The following is a 21,634-nucleotide window of genomic DNA, read 5'->3' as shown; positions in this document are numbered from 1 at the left end:
TCCATGACACCTGACAACACAATAATCCGGGACCCTTGTCATCACAATGCTCCAAGACCCCTGTCATCACAATACTCCATGAACATTTTCAGCCCAATGCTCCATGACCTTCTCATCACAATGCTCCATGCCCTTGTCATCACAATGCACCATATCCACTGTCATCACAATAATCTATGAAACTTGTCAGACCAGTGCTCAATGTCCCTGTCAACACAATGCTCCAAGACCCATGTAATCACAATGCTCCATGCCCTTGTCATCACAAAGCTCCATGACGCATGTCATCAGAATGTTCCATTGCCTTCTCCTCACAATGCTCCATGCCCTTGTCATCACAATGCTCCAAGACCCCCGTAATCACAATGCTCCATGCCCCTTTTCATCGGAATGCTCCATTAGACTAGTCATCACAAGTCTCCATGCTTAACTCATCACAGTGCTCCAAGACCTTGTCATCACCATGCTCCATTCCCTTGTCATCACAATGCTCCATGACCCCTGTCATCACAATACTCCATGAACATATTCAGCCCAGTGCTCCATGACATTCTCATCACAATGCTCCATGACAAATATCATCACAATGCTCCATGACCACAGTCATCACAACACCCCATGACACCTGACAACACAGTGATCTGAGACCCTTGTCATCGTAATGCTCCAAGACCCCTGTAATCACAATGCTCCATGACCCCTGTCATCAAAATACTTCATGAACATTTTCAGCCCAATGCTCCATGACCCTTGTCATCAAAATGGTCCATGTCCTTGTTATCCCAATGCTCCATGACCCCTGTATTCACAATGCTCCGTGACGCTTGTCATCACAGTGCTCCATGACACCTGTCATCACAATGCTCCATGCCTTTGTCAGCAAAATGCTACATGACCTTGTCATTACAATGCTCTATGCGCTTGTCATCACAATACTCCATTACCATTGTCATCACAATCCTCCATGAACCTTGGGATCACATTGATTCATGCCCTTGTCATCACAGTGCTCCATGCTCCTTGAAATAAAAATGATCCATGACCTCTGTCATCACAATGTTCCAATCCCTTGTGATCACAATGTTCCAAAGCACTTGTCCTCACAACGCTCCATGATGCCTGTCATCACAATACTCCATGCCCTTTTCATCACAATGCTCCATGAACTTTGTCATCACAATTCTCAATAAACTTGTCCTCACAATGCTCCCTGACACTTGTCGTCATAATGCTCCTTGAAACCTGGCACGAAAAGGCTCCATGCCTTTTTCATCACAAAGCCCCATGCCGTTTTCATCCCAATGCTCCATGCCATTGTCATCAAAATACTCCACAAGCTTGTCATCAGAATGCTCCCTGACCTTTGTCATCACAATGCTCCAAGCCATTGTCATCACAATGCTCCATTACCTTTTTCATCAGAATCCCTCATGACACTTGGCATCACAATGCTCCATGCCATTGTCATCACAATGGGCCATTACATATGTCATCACAATGCTCCCTGACACCTCTATTCACAATACTGCATGACCTGGTCATCACAAAGTTCCATGCCCTTGTCATCACAATGCGCCATTGCAACTCTCATCACAATAATCCATGAAACTTATTAGACCAATGCTGCATGCCCATGTCATCACAATGCTCCATGCAGTTGTTATCACAATGTTCCAAGACCCTTGTAATCAGAATGCTCCATGCCCCTTTTCATCAGTATGCTCCATGAGACTTGTCATCACAAGGCTCCATGGTTTTCTCATCACAATGCTCCAGGACCTTGTCATCACAATTCTTCACGACATTGTCATGAAAATTCTCAATGGCCCTTGTCATCATAATGCTCCAAGCCCTAGTCATCACAATGCTCCATTATATTTGTCATCACAATCCTCCATTACATTTGGCATCACAATGCTCCCTGCCATTGTCATCGCAATGGACCATGACATATGTCATCACAATGCTCCCTGACACCTGTCTTCACAATACTCCATGCCCTTGTCATCACAATGATCCATGCCCTTGTCATCACAATGCACCATGTCCTCTGTCATCACAATAATCTCTGAAACTAGTCAGACCAAAGCTCCATGCCCCTGTCATCACAATGTTCCATGCCCTTTTCATCACAATGCTCCATGACCCCTGTCATCACAATGCTCCGTGACTCCAGTCATCACAATGCTTCATAACGTTTGTCATCACAACGGTCCATGTCCGCATCATCACAAGGCTCTGTGACTTTTTAAACAAAATGTCCTTGAACTTTTCATCACAATGCTCTGTGACCTTTGTCATCACTATACTCCATGTCTTTGTCAGAACAATGCTCCATAACCCTTGTCATCACAATGTGCCATGCGCTTTTCATCACAATGATCCAAAAACTTGTCATCGCTATGCTCCATAAACCTTGTAATCACAATGCTCCATGCACTTCTCATCCAAATGCTCTCTCACATGAGATATCACAATGTTCCATCACTAGTCATCACAATCCACCCTCACCCCTGTTATCACAATATTCCATGACCCCTGTCATCACAATGCTACATCCACTTATCAGCACAATGTTCCATGACCCCTGACATCACAATGTTCCATAACCCCTGTCATCAAAATGCTCTATGACCCTTTTCATCCCAAAGCTCCATGACCCCTGGCATCACAATGTTCTATAACCCCTGTCATCAAAAGGTTCCATTACACTTTTCATCAAATTGCTGCATGACCCTGTCATCAAAATGCTCCATGACATTTGTCATCACAAAGCTCCATGACCTTTGGCATCACAATGCTACATGTCATTGTCATCACAATGCTCCATGAACCCTCTCATCACAATAATCCATGAAACATATCAGACCAAAGTTCCATACCCTTCTCATCACAATGCTCCATTAACCCTGTCATAAAAATGCACCATGACACCTGCCATCACAATGATCCACGGCCTAGTCATCACAAGGTTCCATGATAATTCTCATCACTATGCTCAAGACCCCTGATATCACAATGCTCCATGCCCTTGTCATCACAATGCTCCAAGACCTTTGTCATCACAATGCTCCATGCCCCATTTCATCTCAATGCTCCATGAAGTCTGTTATCACAATGCTCCAAGACCCTTGTAATCACAATGCTCCATGCCCCTTTTCATCTCAATGCTCCATGAACCCTGTCATCACAATGCACCATGCCCATCATCATAATGCTTCAGGCTATTGTCATCACAATGAAATCAATATTCTGCATGACCTCTGTCATCATAATGCTCCAAACCCTTGTGATCACAATGTTGCATAACACGTATCATCACAACACCCCATGACGCTCATCATCACAATTATCCATGGTCTTCTCATCATAATGCTCCAAGATCTTTGTCATCACAATGCTCAATACACTTGTCATCACAATGCTCCCTGAACCTTGTCGTCAGTATGCTCCTTGAACCCTGTCATGACAAGTTTCCATGCATTTTTCATCACAATGATCCATGACCATTTCATCACAATGCTCCAAGGTCCCTGTAATCACAATGCTCGATGCCCTTGTCATCACAAAACTCCATGACCACTCTCATCACAACACTCCATGACACCTGACAACACAATAATCCGGGACCCTTGTCATCACAATGCTCCAAGACCCCTGTCATCACAATACTCCATGAACATTTTCAGCCCAATGCTCCATGACCTTCTCATCACAATGCTCCATGCCCTTGTCATCACAATGCACCATATCCACTGTCATCACAATAATCTATGAAACTTGTCAGACCAGTGCTCAATGTCCCTGTCAACACAATGCTCCAAGACCCATGTAATCACAATGCTCCATGCCCTTGTCATCACAAAGCTCCATGACGCATGTCATCAGAATGTTCCATTGCCTTCTCCTCACGATGCTCCATGCCCTTGTCATCACAATGCTCCAAGACCCCCGTAATCATAATGCTCCATGCCCCTTTTCATCAGAATGCTCCATTAGACTAGTCATCACAAGTCTCCATGCTTAACTCATCACAGTGCTCCAAGACCTTGTCATCACCATGCTCCATTCCCTTGTCATCACAATGCTCCATGACCCCTGTCATCACAATACTCCATGAACATATTCAGCCCAGTGCTCCATGACATTCTCATCACAATGCTCCATGACAAATATCACAATGCTCCATGACCACAGTCATCACAACACCCCATGACACCTGACAACACAGTGATCTGAGACCCTTGTCATCGTAATGCTCCAAGACCCCTGTAATCACAATGCTCCATGACCCCTGTCATCAAAATACTTCATGAACATTTTCAGCCCAATGCTCCATGACCCTTGTCATCAAAATGGTCCATGTCCTTGTTATCCCAATGCTCCATGACCCCTGTATTCACAATGCTCCGTGACGCTTGTCATCACAGTGCTCCATGACACCTGTCATCACAATGCTCCATGCCTTTGTCAGCAAAATGCTACATGACCTTGTCATTACAATGCTCTATGCGCTTGTCATCACAATACTCCATTACCATTGTCATCACAATCCTCCATGAACCTTGGGATCACATTGATTCATGCCCTTGTCATCTCAGTGCTTCATGCACCTTGAAATAAAAATGATCCATGACCTCTGTCATCACAATGTTCCAATCCCTTGTGATCACGATGTTCCAAAGCACTTGTCCTCACGTTCCATGATGCCTGTCATCACAATACTCCATGCCCTTTTCATCACAATGCTCCATGAACTTTGTCATCACAATTCTCAATAAACTTGTCCTCACAATGCTCCCTGACACTTGTCGTCATAATGCTCCTTGAAACCTGGCACGAAAAGGCTCCATGCCTTTTTCATCACAAAGCCCCATGCCGTTTTCATCCCAATGCTCCATGCCATTGTCATCAAAATACTCCACAAGCTTGTCATCAGAATGCTCCCTGACCCTTGTCATCACAATGCTCCAAGCCATTGTCATCACAATGCTCCATTACCTTTTTCATCAGAATCCCTCATGACACTTGGCATCACAATGCTCCATGCCATTGTCATCACAATGGGCCATTACATATGTCATCAAAATGCTCACTGACACCTCTCTTCACAATACTGCATGACCTGGTCATCACAAAGTTCCATGCCCTTGTCATCACAATGCGCCATTGCAACTCTCATCACAATAATCCATGAAACTTATTAGACCAATGCTGCATGCCCATGTCATCACAATGCTCCATGCACTTGTTATCACAATGTTCCAAGACCCCTGTAATCAGAATGCTCCATGCCCCTTTTCATCAGTATGCTCCATGAGACTTGTCATCACAAGGCTCCATGGTTTTCTCATCACAATGCTCCAGGACCTTGTCATCACAATTCTTCACGACATTGTCATGAAAATTCTCAATGGCCCTTGTCATCATAATGCTCCAAGCCCTAGTCATCACAATGCTCCATTATATTTGTCATCACAATCCTCCATTACATTTGGCATCACAATGCTCCCTGCCATTGTCATCGCAATGGACCATGACATATGTCATCACAATGCTCCCTGACACCTGTCTTCACAATACTCCATGCCCTTGTCATCACAATGATCCATGCCCTTGTCATCACAATGCACCATGTCCTCTGTCATCACAATAATCTCTGAAACTAGTCAGACCAAAGCTCCATGCCCCGGTCATCGCAATGTTCCATGCCCTTTTCATCACAATGCTCCATGACCCCTGTCATCACAATGCTCCGTGACTCCAGTCATCACAATGCTTCATAACGTTTGTCATCACAACGGTCCATGTCTGCATCATCACAAGGCTCTGTGACTTTTTAAACAAAATGTCCTTGAACTTTTCATCACAATGCTCTGTGACCTTTGTCATCACTATACTCCATGTCTTTGTCAGAACAATGCTCCATAACCCTTGTCATCACAATGTGCCATGCAATTTTCATCACAATGATCCAAAAACTTGTCATCGCTATGCTCCATAAACCTTGTAATCACAATGCTCCATGCACTTCTCATCCAAATGCTCTCTCACATGAGATATCACAATGTTCCATCACTAGTCATCACAATCCTCCCTCACCCCTGTTATCACAATATTCCATGACCCCTGTCATCACAATGCTACATCCCCTTATCAGCACAATGTTCCATGACCCCTGACATCACAATGTTCCATAACCCCTGTCATCAAAATGCTCTATGACCCTTTTCATCCCAAAGCTCCATGACCCCTGGCATCACAATGTTCTATAACCCCTGTCATCAAAAGGTTCCATTACACTTTTCATCAAATTGCTGCATGACCCTGTCATCAAAATGCTCCATGACCTTTGTCATCACTAAGCTCCATGACCTTTGGCATCACAATGCTACATGTCATTGTCATCACAATGCTCCATGAACCCTCTCATCACATTGCTTCATGCCCTTGTCATCACAAAGCTCCATGGCACTTGTCATCACATTGCTCGATGCCCTTCTCATCACAATAATCCATGCCCTTGTCATTACAATCCTCCATGACCCATGTATCACAGTGTACCGTGCCCTTGTCATCACAATGTGCCATGTCCACTCTCATCACAATAATCCATGAAACATTTCAGAGCAAAGCTCAATGCCCTTCTCATCACAATGCTCCATTACTTCTGTCATAACAAGCTCCATGACTCCTGCCATCACAATGTTCCCGGGCCTTGTCATCACAAGGCTCCATGACCCTTGTCATCACAATGCTCCAAGACCCATGTAATCACAATGCTCCATGCCCTAGTCAAAAAAGCTCCATGACGCATGTCATCAGAATGTTCCATGGCCTTCTCCTCACAATGCTCCAAGCCCTTGTCAGCACAATGCTCCAAGACCCCCGTAATCACAATGCTCCATGCCCCTTTTCATCAGAATGCTCCATTAGACTTGTCATCACAAGTCTCCATGGTCATCTCATCACAATGCTCCATTCCCTTGTCATCACAATGCTCCATGACCCCTGTCATCACAATACTCCATGAATATTTTCAGCACAATGCTCCATGACCTTCTCATCACAATGCTCCATGACCAATATTATCACAATGCTCCATGACCACTGTCATCACAAAACTCCATGACACCTGACAACACAATGATCCGGGACTCTTGTCATCACAATGCTCCAAGACCCCTGCAATCACAGTGCTCCATGTCCCCTGTCATCACAATACTCCATGTACATTTTCAGCCCAATGCTCCATGACACTTGTCATCACAATGATCCATGCCCTTGTCATCCCAATGCTCCATGACCCCTGTATTCACAATGCTCCGTGACGCTTTTCATCACATTGCTCCATGTCACATGTCATCACAATGCTCCATGCCTTTGTCAGCAATATGCTACATGACCTTGTCAGTACAATGCTCTATGTGCTTATCATCACAATACTCCATTACCATTGTCATCACAATCCTCCATGTACCTTAGGATCACATTGCTTCATGCGCATGTCATCAAAATGCTCCATGCTCCTTGAAATCAAAATGATCCATGACCTCTTTCATCACAATTCTCCAAACCCTTGTGATCACTATGTTCCATAACACTTGTCATCACAACGCTCCATGATGCCTGTCATCACAATACTCCATGCCCTTTTCATCACAATGCTCCATGACCTTTGTCACCACAATTCTCAATACACTTGTCATCACAATGCTCCCTGACACTTGTCCTCAGAATGCTCCTTGAAACCTGTCACGAAAAGGCTCCATGCCGTTTTCATCACAAAGCCCCATGCGGTTTTCATCCCAATGCTCCATGCCATTGTCATCAAAATACTCCACAAGCTTGTCATCAGAATGCTCCATGACCCTTGTCATCACAATTCTCCATGCACTTGTCAGCACAATGCTCACTGACCCTTCTCATAACAATGCTCCAAGCCATTGTCACTACAATGCTCCATTCCCTTTGTCATCAGAATCCTCCATGACACATGGCATCCCAATGAGCCATGCCATTGTCATCACAATGGGCCATTACATATGTCATCACAATGCTCCCTGACACTTCTCTTCACAATACTGCATGACCTGGTCATCACAATGCTCCATGCCCCTTTTCATCAGTATGCTCCATGAGACGTGTCATCACAAGGCTCCATGGATTTCTCATCACAATGCTCCTGGTCCTTGTCATCTCAACGCTTCAGGACCTTGTCATGAAAATTCTCAATAGCCCTTGTCATCATAATGCTCCAAGCCCTAGTCATCACAATGCTCCTTTATATTTGTCAACACAATCCTCAAATACATTTGGCATCACAATGCTCCATGCCATTGTCATCGCAATGGACCATGACATATGTCGTCACAATGCTCCCTGTCACCTGTCTTCACAATACTCAATGCCCTTGTCATCACAATGCTCCATGCCCTTGTCATCACAATGCACCATGTCCACTGTCATCTCAATAATCTATGAAACTTCTCAGACCAGTGCTCCATGCCCCTGTCATCACAATGCTCCATGCCCTTGTCATCACAATGCTCCATGACCCCTGTCATCAGAATGCTCCGTGAATCCAGTCATCACAATGCTCCATTACCTTTGTCATCAGAATCCTCCCTGACACTTGGCATCACAATGCTCCATGCCATCCTCATCACAATGGGCCATTACATATGTGATCACAATGCTCTCTGAAACCTGTCTTCACAATACGACATGACCTGGTCATCACAATGCTCCATGCCCTTGTCATCACAGAGTGCCATTCCAACTCTCATCGCAATACTCCATGAAAGGTATTAGACCAATGTTCCATTGCCTTGTCATCACAATGCTCCATGCCCTTGTTATCACAATGCTCCATGACCCCTGTCATCACAATGCTCCGTGACTCCAGTCATCTCAGTGATTCATTACCTTTGTCATCACAATGGTCCATGCCCTCGTCATCAACAGTCTCTGTGACCTTTTTAACCACAATGCTCCATGAACTTTTCATCACAATACTCTTTGACCCTTGTCATCACAATGCTCTATGCCTTTCTCAGCACAATGCTCCATGACACTTGTCATCACAAAGCTCCATGTGCTTGTCAGCACAATGCTCCATGACACATGTCATCACAATGCACCATGCGCTTGTCATCACAGTGCTCCACAACATTGTCATCACAATGCTCTATAAAATTTGTCATCACAATGCCCCATGCACTTCTCATCAAAATGCTCTCTCACCACTGATATCACAATGCTACATCATTATTTGTCACAATACTTCCTCACCCCTGTCATCACAATTTTCCATGACTCCTGTCATCACAATGCTACATGCACTTATCATCACAATGTTCGATAACCCCTGACATCACAATGTTCCATAACACCTGTCATCAAAATGTTCCATGACACTTTTCATCAAATTGCTCCATGACCCAGTCATCACAATGCTCCCTGCCATTCTCATCACAATGCACAACGCCCTTGCCATCAAAATGCTCCATGACCTTTGTTATCACAAAGATCCATGACCCTTGGCATCACAATGCTCCATGTCATTGTCATCACAATGTTCCATGAACGCTCTCATCACATTGCTCCAGGCCCTTGTCTTCACATAGCTCCATGACACATGTCATTAGTATGCTCCATGGCCTTCTCATCACAATGCTCCAAGCCCTTGCCATCACAATGCTCCATTACCCTTGTCATAACAATGCTCCATGACCCCTGCCATCACGATGTTCTATAACACCTGCCATCTAAATGTTCTATTACACTTTTTATCAAATTGCTGCATAAACCGTTCATCAAAATGCTCCCTGCCCTTCCCATCACAATGCACAATGCTCTTGTCATCAAAAAGCTCCATGACTTGTTATCAAAATGCTCCATGACCCTTGGCATCACAATGCTCCATGTCATTGTCATCACAATGCTCCATGAAACCTCTCATAATATTGCTCAGTGCCCTTGTCATCACAAAGCTCCATGACACTTGTCATCACAATGCTCGATGCCCTTCTCATCACAATGCTCCATGCCCTTGTCATTAGAGTCCTGCATGACCCATGTATCACAGTGTTCTGTGCCCTTGTCATCACAATGCTCCATGCCCACTCTCATCACAATAATCCATGAAACATTTCAGACCAAAGTTCCATACCCTTCTCATCACAATGCTCCATTACCCCTGTCATAACAATGCACCATGACCCCTGCCATCACAATATTCCACGGCCTAGTCATCACCAGGTTCCATGACACTTCTCATTACAATGCTCAAGACCCCTGAAATCACAATGATACATTCCCTTGTCATCACAAAGCTCCATGACGCATGTCATCAGAATGATCCATGGCCTTCTCATCACAATGCTCCATACCCTTGTCATCACAATGCTCCAAGACCCCTGTAATCACAATGCTCCATGCCCCTTTTTATCTCAATGCATCATGAACCCTGTCATCACAATGAACCATGGACCTCATCATAATGCTTCAGGCTATTGTCATCACAATTAAATCAATATTTTCCATGACCTCTGTGATCATAATGCTCCAAACCCTTGTGATCACAATGTTGCATAACACTTATCATCACAACACCCCATGACGCTTATCATCACAGTTATCCATTGTCTTCTCATCACAATGCTCCATGATCTTTGTCATCACAATGCTTAATACACTTATCATCACAGTGCTCCCTGACACTTGTCGTCAGTATGCTCCTTGCACCCTGTCATGACAAGGCTCCATGCCTTTTTCATCACAATGATCCAAGACCTTTTCATCACAATCCTCCAAGATCCCTGTAATCACAATGCTCCATGCCCTTGTCATCACAAAACTCCATGACACATGTCATCAGAATGCTCCATGGCCTTCTCATCACAATGATCCATCCCCTTGTCATCACAATGCTCCAAGACCCCTGTAATCACAATGCTCCATGCCCCTTTTCATCAGAATGCTCCATGAGACTTGTCATCACAAGTCTCCATGGTCTTCTCATCACAATGCTCCAGGACCTTGTCATCACCATGTTCCATTCTCTTGTCATCACAATGCTCCATGACCACTGTCATCACAATAATCCATGAATATTTTCAGCCCAATGCTCCACTACCTTCTCATCACAATGCTCCATGGCCAATATCATCACCATGCTCCATGACCACTGTCATCACAACACTCCATGACACCTGACAACACAATGATCCGGGACTCTTCTCATCAAAATGCTCCATTCACTAGTCATCACAATGCTCCATGACACCTGTCATCACAACACTCCATGAACATTTTCAGCCCAGTGCTCCATGACCCTTGTCATCACAATGATCCATGCCCTTGTCATCCCAATGCTCCATGACCCCTGTATTCACAATACTCCGTGAAGCTTGTCATCACAGTGCTCCATGACACATGTCATCACAATGCTCCATGCCTTTGTCAGCAAAATGTTACAAGAACTTGTCATTACAGTCCTCTATGCGCTTGTCATCACAATGCTCCATTTCTATTGTCATCACAATCCTCCATGTACCTTGGGATCACATTGCTTCATGCCCTTGTCATCACAATGCTCCATGCTCCTTGAAGTCAAAATGATCCAAACCTCTGTCATCACAATGCTCCAAACACTTGTGATCACAATGTTCTATAACACTTGTCATCACAACGCTCCATGATGCCTGTCATCACAATACTCCATGCCCTTTTCATTACAAAGCTCCATGACCTTTATCATAACAATTCTCAATACACTTGTCATCACAATGCTCCCTGACACTTGTCATCAGAATGCTCCTTGAACCCTGTCACGAAAAGGCTTCATGCCTTTACCATCACAATGCCCCATTCCATTTTCATCACAATACTCAATGCCATTGTCATCAAAATACTCCACAAGCTTGTCATCAGAATGTTCCATGACCCTTTTCATCACAATGCTCCAAGCCATTGTCATCACAATGCTCCATTGCCTTTATCATCAGATTCCTCCATGACACTTGTCATCGCTATGCTCCATGCCATCGTCATCACAATGGGCCATTACATATGTCATCACTATGCTCCCTGACACCTGGCTTCACAATACTGCATGACCTGGTCATCAGGATGCTCCATGCCCTTTTCATCAAAATGCGCCATTCCAAATGTCATCGCAATAATCCATGAAACTTATTAGACCAATATTCCATGCCCTTGTCATCACAATGCACCATGCCCACTCTCATCATAATAATCTATGAAACATGTCAGACCAGTGCTCCATGCCTCTGTCATCACAATGCACCATGCCCTTGTCATCACAATGCTCATGACCCCTGTCATCACAATGCTCCGTGACTCCAGTCATCACAATGCTTCATAACGTTTGTCATTACAATGGTCCATGCCCGCGTCATCACAAGTCTCTGTGACCTTTGTAACCACAATGCTCCATGAACTTTTCATCACAATTCTCTGTGACCCTTGTCATCACAATGCTCCATGTTTTTTTCAGAGCAATGCTCCATGACCATTGTCATCACAATGTGCCATGCGCATCTCACCACAACAGTCCACAACCTTGTCATTGCAATGCTCCATAAACCTTGTAATCACAATGGTCCATGCACTTCTCATCAAAATGCTCTCTCACCAGAGATATCACAATGTTCCATCATTAGTCATCACAATACTCCCTCACCCGTGGAATCACAATGATCCATGACCCTGTCATCACAATGCTACATCCACTTATCATCACAATGTTCCATGACCCCTGCCATCACAATGTTCCATAACCCCTGTCATCAAAATCCTCCATGACCTTTTCCATCCCAAAGCTCCAAACCCCTGACATCACAATGTTCTATAACCCCTGCCATCTAAATGTTCCATTACACTTTTTATCAAATTGCTGCATGACCCGGTCATCAAAATGCTCCCTGCCCTTCTCATCACAATGCACCATGCCCTTGTCATCAAAATGCTCCATAACTTGTCATCACAAAGCTCCATGATCCTTGGCATCACACTGCTCCATGTCATTGTCATCACAATGCTCCATGAACCCTCTCATAACATTGTTCAATGCCATTGTCATCACAAAGCTCCATGATACTTGTCATCAAAATGCTCGATGCCCTTCTCATCACAATGCTCCATGCCCTTGTCATTACAGTCCTGCATGACCCATGTATCACAGTGTTCCGTGCCCTTGTCATCACAATGCTCCATGCCCACTCTCATCACAATAATCCATGAAACATTTCAGAGCAAAGTTCCATACCCTTCTCATCACAATGCTCCATTACCCCTGTCATAACAATGCACCATGACCGCTGCCATCACAATGTTCCACGGCCTAGTCATCACAAGGTTCCATGACACTTCTCATCACAATGCTCAAGACCCCTGAAATCACAATCCTCCATGCCCTTGTCATCACAAAGCTACATGACGCATGTAATCAGAATGTTCCATGGCCTTCTCATCACAATGATCCTTGCCCTTGTCATCACAATGCTCCAAAACCCTTGTAATTACAATGCTCCATGCCCCTTTTCATCTCAATGATCCATGAACCCTGTCATTACAATGCACCATGCACATCATCATAATGCTTCAGGCTATTGTCATCACAATGAAATCAATATTTTCCATGACCTCTGTCATCATAATGCTCCAAACCCTTGTGATCACAATGTTGCATAACACTTATCATCACAACACACCATGATGCTCATCATCACAATTTTCCATGGTCTCCTTAACAATGCTCCATGATTTTTGTCATCCCAATGCTCAATACACTTGTCATCACAATGATCCCTGACACTTGTCGTCAGTATGCTCCTTGAACCCTGTCATGACAAGGCTCCATGCCTTTTTCATCACAATGATCCATGACTTTTTCATCACAATACTCCAAGATCCCTGTAATCACAATGCTCCATGCGCTTGTCATCACAAAACTCCATGACACATGTCAACAGAATGCTCCATGGATTTCTCATCACAATGCTCCATGCCCTAGTCATCACAATGCACCATGCCCACTGTCATCACAATAATCTATGAAACTTGTCAGACCAATGCTCCATGGCCTTCTCATCACAATGCTCTATACCCTAGTCATCACAATGCTTCAAGACGCCTGTAATCACAATGCTCCATGCCCCTTTTCATCAGAATGCTCCATGAGACTTGCCATCACAAGTCTCCATGGTCTTCTCATCACAATGCTCCAGGACCCAGATATCACCATGCTCCATTCCCTTGTCATCACAATGCACCATGAACACTGTCATCACAATAATCCATGAACATTTTCAGCCCAATGATCCAAGACCTTCTCATCACAATGCTCCATGTCCAATATCATCACAATGCTCCATGACCACAGTCATCACAACACTCCATGACACCTGACAGCACAATGATTAGGGACTCTTGTCATCACAATGCTCCATTCCCTAGTCATCACAATGCTCCATGACCCCTGTTATCACAACACTCCATGAATATTTTCAGGCCAGTGCTCCATGACCCTTGTCATCCCAATGCTCCATGACCCCTCTATTCACAATGCTCCTTGACGCTTCTCATCACAGTGCTCCATGACACGTCATCACAATGCTCCATGCCTTTGTCAGCAAAATGCTACATGACATTTTCATTACAATGCTCTATGCGCTTGTCATCACAATACTCCATTTCCATTGTCATCACAATCCTCCATGATTCTTGGGATCACATTGCTTCATGCCCTTGTCATCACAATGCTCCATGCTCCTTGAAATCAAAATGATCCATGACCTCTGTCATCACAGTGCTCCAAAAGCTTGTGATCACAATGTTCCATAACACTTGTCCTCACAACGCTCCATGTTGCCTGTCATCACAATACTCCATGCCCTTTTCATCACAATGCTCCATGAGCTTTGTCACCACAATTCTCAATACACTTGTCTTCACAATGCTCCCTGACTCTTGTCATCAGAATGCTCCTTGAACCCTGTCACGAAAAGGCTCCATGCCTTTTTCATCACAAAGCCCCATTCCGTTTTCCTCACAATGCTCCATGCCATTGTCATCAATGTACTCCACAAGCTTGTCATCAGAATGCTCCATGACCCTTGTCATCACAATTCTCCATGCACTTGTCAGCACAATGCTCCCTGACACTTGTTATCACAATGCTCCAAGCCATTGTCATCACAATGCTCCATTACCTTAGTCATCAGAATCCTCCATGACACTTAGCATCACAATGCTACCTGACACCTGTCTTTACAATAGTGCATGACCTGGTCATCACAATGCTCCATGCCCATGTCATCACAATGCGCCATTCCAACTGTCATCGCAACAATCCATGAAACTTATTAGACCAATGTTTCATTCCCTGGTCATCAGAATGCTCCATGCCCTTGTTATCACAATGCTCCATGACCCCTGTCATCACAATGCTCCCTGACTCCAGTTATCACAATGCTTCATGGCCTTTGTCATCACAATGGTCCAGGCACTCGTCATCAACAGTCTCTGTGACCTTTTTAACCACAATGCTCCATGAACTTTTCATCACAATGCTCTTTGACCCTTGTCATCACAATGCTCTATGCCTTTCTCAGCACAATGCTCCATGACCTTTGTCATCACAATGCTCCATGCGCTTGTCAGCACAATGCTCCATGACACATGTCATCACAATGCACCATTCGCTTGTCATCACAGTGCTCCACAACCTTGTCATCACAATGCTCCATAAAATTTATCATCACAATGCTCCATGCACTTCTCATCAAAATGCTCTCTCTCCACTGATATCACAATGCTACATCACTATTTGTCACAATACTCCCTCACCCCTGTCATCATAATGTTCCATGACTCCTGTCATCACAATGCTACATGCACTAATCATCACAATGTTCGATGACCCCTGACATCACAATGTTCCATAACACCTGTCATCAAAATGTTCCATGACACATTTCATCAAATTGCTCCATGACCAAGTCATCAGAATGCTACCTGCCCTACTCATCACAATGCACAACGCCCTTGTCATCAAAATGCTCAATGACCTTTGTCATCACAAAGATCCATGACCCTTGGCATCACAATGCTCCATGTCCTTGTCATCACCATGCTCCATGTACGCTCTCATCACATTGCTACATGTCCTTGTCTTCACAAAGCTCCATGACACATGTCATCAGAATGCTCCATGGCCTTCTGATCACAATGCTCCATGCCCTTGCCATCACAATGCTGAATTACCCCAGTCATAACAATTCTCCATGACCCCTGCTATCACGATATTCCATGGCCTTGTCATCACAAAGCTCCATGACCCTTCTCATCACAATGCTCAAAGAACCATGTAATCACAATGCTCTATGGCCCCTTTCATCTCAATGATACATGAACCCTGTCATAACAATGCACCATGCCCATCATCATAATGCTTCATGCTATTGTCATCACAATGAAATCAAAATGCTCCATGATCTCTGTCATAACAATGCTCCAAACCCTTGTGATCACAATATTCCATAACACGTGTCATCACAATGCCCCATGACGCTCGTCATCACAATTATCCATGGTCTTCTCATCACAATGCTCCATGAGCTTTGTCATCACAATGCTCAATACACTTGTAATCAAAATGCTCCCTGACACTTGTTGTCTGTATGCTCCTTGAACCCTGTCATGATAAGGCTCCATGCCTTTTTCATCACAATGATCCATTACCTTTTCATCACAATGCTCCAAGACCCATGTAATCACAATGCTCCATGCACTTGTCATCACAAAGCTCAATGACACATGCCATCAGAATGCTCCTTGGTCTTCTCCTCACAATGATCCATGCCCTTGTCATCACAATGTTCCAAGACACCTGTAATCACAATGCTCCATGCCCCTTTTCATCAGTATGCTCCATGAGACTCGTCATCACAAGGCTCCATGGTTTTGTCATCACAATGCTCCAGGACATTGTCATCACAATGCTTCTCGACCATGTCATGAAAATTTTCAATGGCCCTTGTCATCATAATGCTCGAAGCCCTAATCATCACAATGCTCCATTATATTTGTCATCACAATTCTCCATTACATTTGGCATCACAATGCTCCATGCCATTGTCATCGCAATCGACCAAGACATATGTCATCACAATGCTCTTTGACATCTGTCTTCACAATACTCCATGAGCTTCTCATCACAGTGCTCCATGCCTTTGTCATCACAATGCACCATGCCCACTGTCATCACAATAATCTATGAAACATGTCAGACCAATGCTCCATGGCCTTCTCATCAAAATGCTCTATACCCTAGTCATCACAATGCTTCAAGACCCCTGTAATCACAATGCTCCATTCCCCTTTTCATCAGAATGCTCCATGAGATTTGCCATCACAAGTCTCCATGGTCTTCTCATCACAATGCTCCAGGACCTTGACATCACCATGCTCCATTCCCTTGTCATCACAATGCTCCATGAGCACTGTCATCACAATAATCCATGAATATTTTCAGCCCAATGATCCACGACCTTCTCATCACAATGCTCCATGTCCAATATCATCACAATGCTCCATGTCCACAGTCATCACAACACTCCATGACACCTGACAACACAATGATTAGGGACTCTTGTCATCACAATGCTCCATTCACTAGTCATCACAATGCTCCATGACCCCTGTTATCACAACACTCCATGAATATTTTCAGGCCAGTGCTCCATGACCCTTGTCATCCCAATGCTCCATGACCCCTGTATTCACAATGCTCCTTGACGCTTCTCATCACAGTGCTCCATGACACATGTCATCACAATGCTCCATGCCTTTGTCAGCAAAATGCTACATGACATTGTCATTACAATGCTCTATGCGCTTGTCATCACAATACTCCATTTCCATTGTCATCACAATCCTCCATGTATCTTGGGATCACATTGCTTCATGCCCTTGTCATCACAATGCTCCATGCTCCTTGAAATCAAAATGATCCATGACCTCTGTCATCACAGTGCTCCAAAAGCTTGTGATCACAATGTTCCATAACACTTGTCCTCACAACGCTCCATGATGCCTGTCATCACAATACTCCATGCCCTTTTCATCACAATGCTCCATGACCTTTGTCACCACAATTCTCAATACACTTGTCATCACAATGCTCCCTGACTCTTGTCATCAGAATGCTCCTTGAACCCTGTCACGAAAAGGCTCCATGCCTTTTTCATCACAAAGCCCCATTCCGTTTTCATCACAATGCTCCATGCCATTGTCATCAATGTACTCCACAAGCTTGTCATCAGAATGCTCCATGACTCTTGTCATTACAATTCACCATGCACTTGTCAGCACAATGCCCGCTGACCCTTGTCATCACAATGCTCCAAGCCATTGTCATCACAATGCTCCATTTCCTTTGTCATCAGAATCCTCCATGACACCTGGCATCAATATGCTCCATGCCATCCTCATCACAATGGGCCATTACACATGTGATCACAATGCTCCCTGACACCTGTCTTCACAATACTGCATGACCTGGTCATCACAATGCTCCATGCCCTTGTCATCACAATGCGCCATTCCAACTGTCATCGCAACCATCCATGATACTTATTAGACCAATGTTCCATGCCCTTGTTATCACCATGCTCCATACCCTCGTTATCACAATGCTCCATGACCCCTTTCATCACAATGCTCCATGACTCCAGTCATCACAATGCTTCATGACCTTTGTCATCACAGTGGTCCATGCCCTCATCTTCAACAGTCTCTGTGACCGTTTTAACCACCATGATCCATGAACTTTTCATCACACTGCTCTTTGACCCCTGTCATCACAATGCTCTCTGCCTTTTTCAGCAAATTGCTCCATGACACTTGTCATCACAATGCTCCATGCGCTTGTCAGCACAATGCTCCATGACACATGTCATCACAATGCACCATGCGCTTGTCATCACAGTGCTCCTCAACCTTGCCATCACAATGCTCCATAAAATTTGTCATCACAGTGCTCCATGCACTTCTCATCAAAATGCTCTCTCACCACTGATATCACAATGCTACATCACTATTTGTCACAATACTCCCTCACCCCTGTCATCATAATGTTCCATGACTCCTGTTATCACAATGCTACATGCACTTATCATCACAATGTTCGATGACCCCTGACATCACAATGTTCCATAACACCTGTCATCAAAATGTTCCATGACACTTTTCATCAAATTGCTCCATGACCCAGTCATCAGAATGCTCCCTGCCCTACTCATCACAATGCACAACGCCCTTGCCATCAAAATGCTCAATGACCTTTGTCATCACAAAGATCCATGACCCTTCGCATCACAATGCTCCATGTCATTTTCATCACAATGCTCCATGAACGCTCTCATCACATTGCTCCATGCCCTTGTCTTCACATAGCTCCATGACACGTCATCAGAATGCTCCATGGCCTTCTCATCACAATGCTCCAAGCCCTTGCCATCACAATGCTCCATTACCACTGTCATAACAATGCTCCATGACCCCTGCCATCACGAAGTTCCATGGCCTTGTCATCACAAGGCTCCATGACCCTTCTCATCACAATGCTTCAAGAACACTGTAATCACAATGCCATATGCCCCTTTTCATCTCAATGGTCCATGAACCCTGTCATCACAATGCACCATGCCCATCATCATAATGCTTCATGCTATTGTCATAACAATGAAATCAAAATGCTCCATGACCTCTGTCATAACAATGCTCCAAACACTTGTGATCACAATATTCCATAACACTTTTCATCACAATGCCCCATGACGCTCGTCATCACAATTATCCATGGTCTTCTCATCACAATGTTCCATGACCTTCGTCATCACAATGCTCAATACACTTGTCACCAACATGCTCCCTGACACTTGTTGTCTGTATGCTCCTTGAACCCTGTCATGACAAGGCTCCATGCCTTTTTCATCACAATAATCCATGCCCTTTTCATCACAATGCTCCAAGTCCCATGTAATCACAATGCTCCATGCCCACTCTCATCACAATAATCCATGAAACATTTCAGACCAAAGTTCCATACCATTCTCATCACATTGCTTAATTACCCCTGTCATAAGAATGCACCATGACACCTGCCATCACAATGTTCCACGGCCTAGTCATCACAAGGTTCCATGATATTTTTCATTACAATGCTCAAGACCCCTGAAATCACAATACTCCATGCCCTTGTCATCACAAAGCCCCATGACGCATGTCATCAGAATGTTCCATGGCCTTCTCATCAAAATGCTCCATGCACTTGTCATCACAATGCTCCAAGACCATTGTAATCACACTGCTCCATGCCACTTTTCATCTCAATGCTCCATGAAATCTGTCATCGCAATTCTCCAAGACCCTTGTAATCACAATGCTCCATGCCCCTTTTCATCTCAGTGCTCCATGAACCCTGTCATCACCATGCACCATGCCCATCATCATGATGCTTCAGGCTATTGTCATCACAATGAAATCAATATTCTGCATGACCTCTGTCATCATAATGCTCCAAACCCTAGTGATCACAATGTTGCATAAAACGTATCATCACAACACCCCATGACGCTCATCATCACAATGCTCCATGGTCTTCTCATCACAATGCTCCATGATCTTTGTCATCACAATGCTCAATACACTTGTCATCACAATGATCCCTGACACTTGTCGTCAGTATGCTCCTTGAACCCTGTCATGACAAGGTTCCATGCATTTTTCATCACAATGATCCATGATCATTTCTTCACAGTCCTCCAAGGTCCCTGTAATCACAATGCTCCATGCCCTTGTCATCACAAAACGCCATGACGCATGTCATCAGAATGCTCCATGGCCTTCTCATCACAATGCTCCATGCGCTTGTCAGCACAATGCTCCATGACACATGTCATCACAATGCTCCATACCTTTGTCAGCAAAATGCTACATGACCTTGTCATTACAATCCTCTATGCGCTTGTCATTACAATACTCGATTTGCATTGTCATCACAATCCTCCATGAATTGGGGGATCACATTGCTTCATGCCCTTGTCATCACAATGCTCCATTCTCCTTGAAATCAAAATGATTCATGACCTCTGTCATCACAATGCTCCAAACCCTTGTGATCACAATGTTCCATAACACATGTCCTCACAACGCTCCATGATGCCTGTCATCAAAATACTCCATGCCCTTTTCATCACAATGCTCCATGACCTTTGTCACCACAATTCTCAATACACTTGTCATCACAATGCTCCCTGACACTTGTCATCAGAATGCTCCTTGAACCCTGTTAAGAAAAGGCTCCATGCCTTTTTCATCACAATGCCCCATGCCGTTGTCCTCACAATGCTCCATGCCATTGTCAACAAAATACTCCACAAGCTTGTCATCAGAATGCTCCATGACACTTGTCATCACAATTCTCCATGCACTTGTCAGCACAATTCTCCCTGACCCTTGTCATCACAATGCTCCAAGCAATTGTCATCACAATGCTCCATTACCTTTTTCATCAGAATCCTCCCTGACACTTGACAGCACA

This window comes from Mesoplodon densirostris, unplaced genomic scaffold (assembly GCF_025265405.1).
Source record: "Mesoplodon densirostris isolate mMesDen1 unplaced genomic scaffold, mMesDen1 primary haplotype scaffold_41, whole genome shotgun sequence".
Lineage (NCBI taxonomy): Eukaryota > Metazoa > Chordata > Mammalia > Artiodactyla > Ziphiidae > Mesoplodon > Mesoplodon densirostris.
This window is presented reverse-complemented; position numbering follows the sequence as displayed.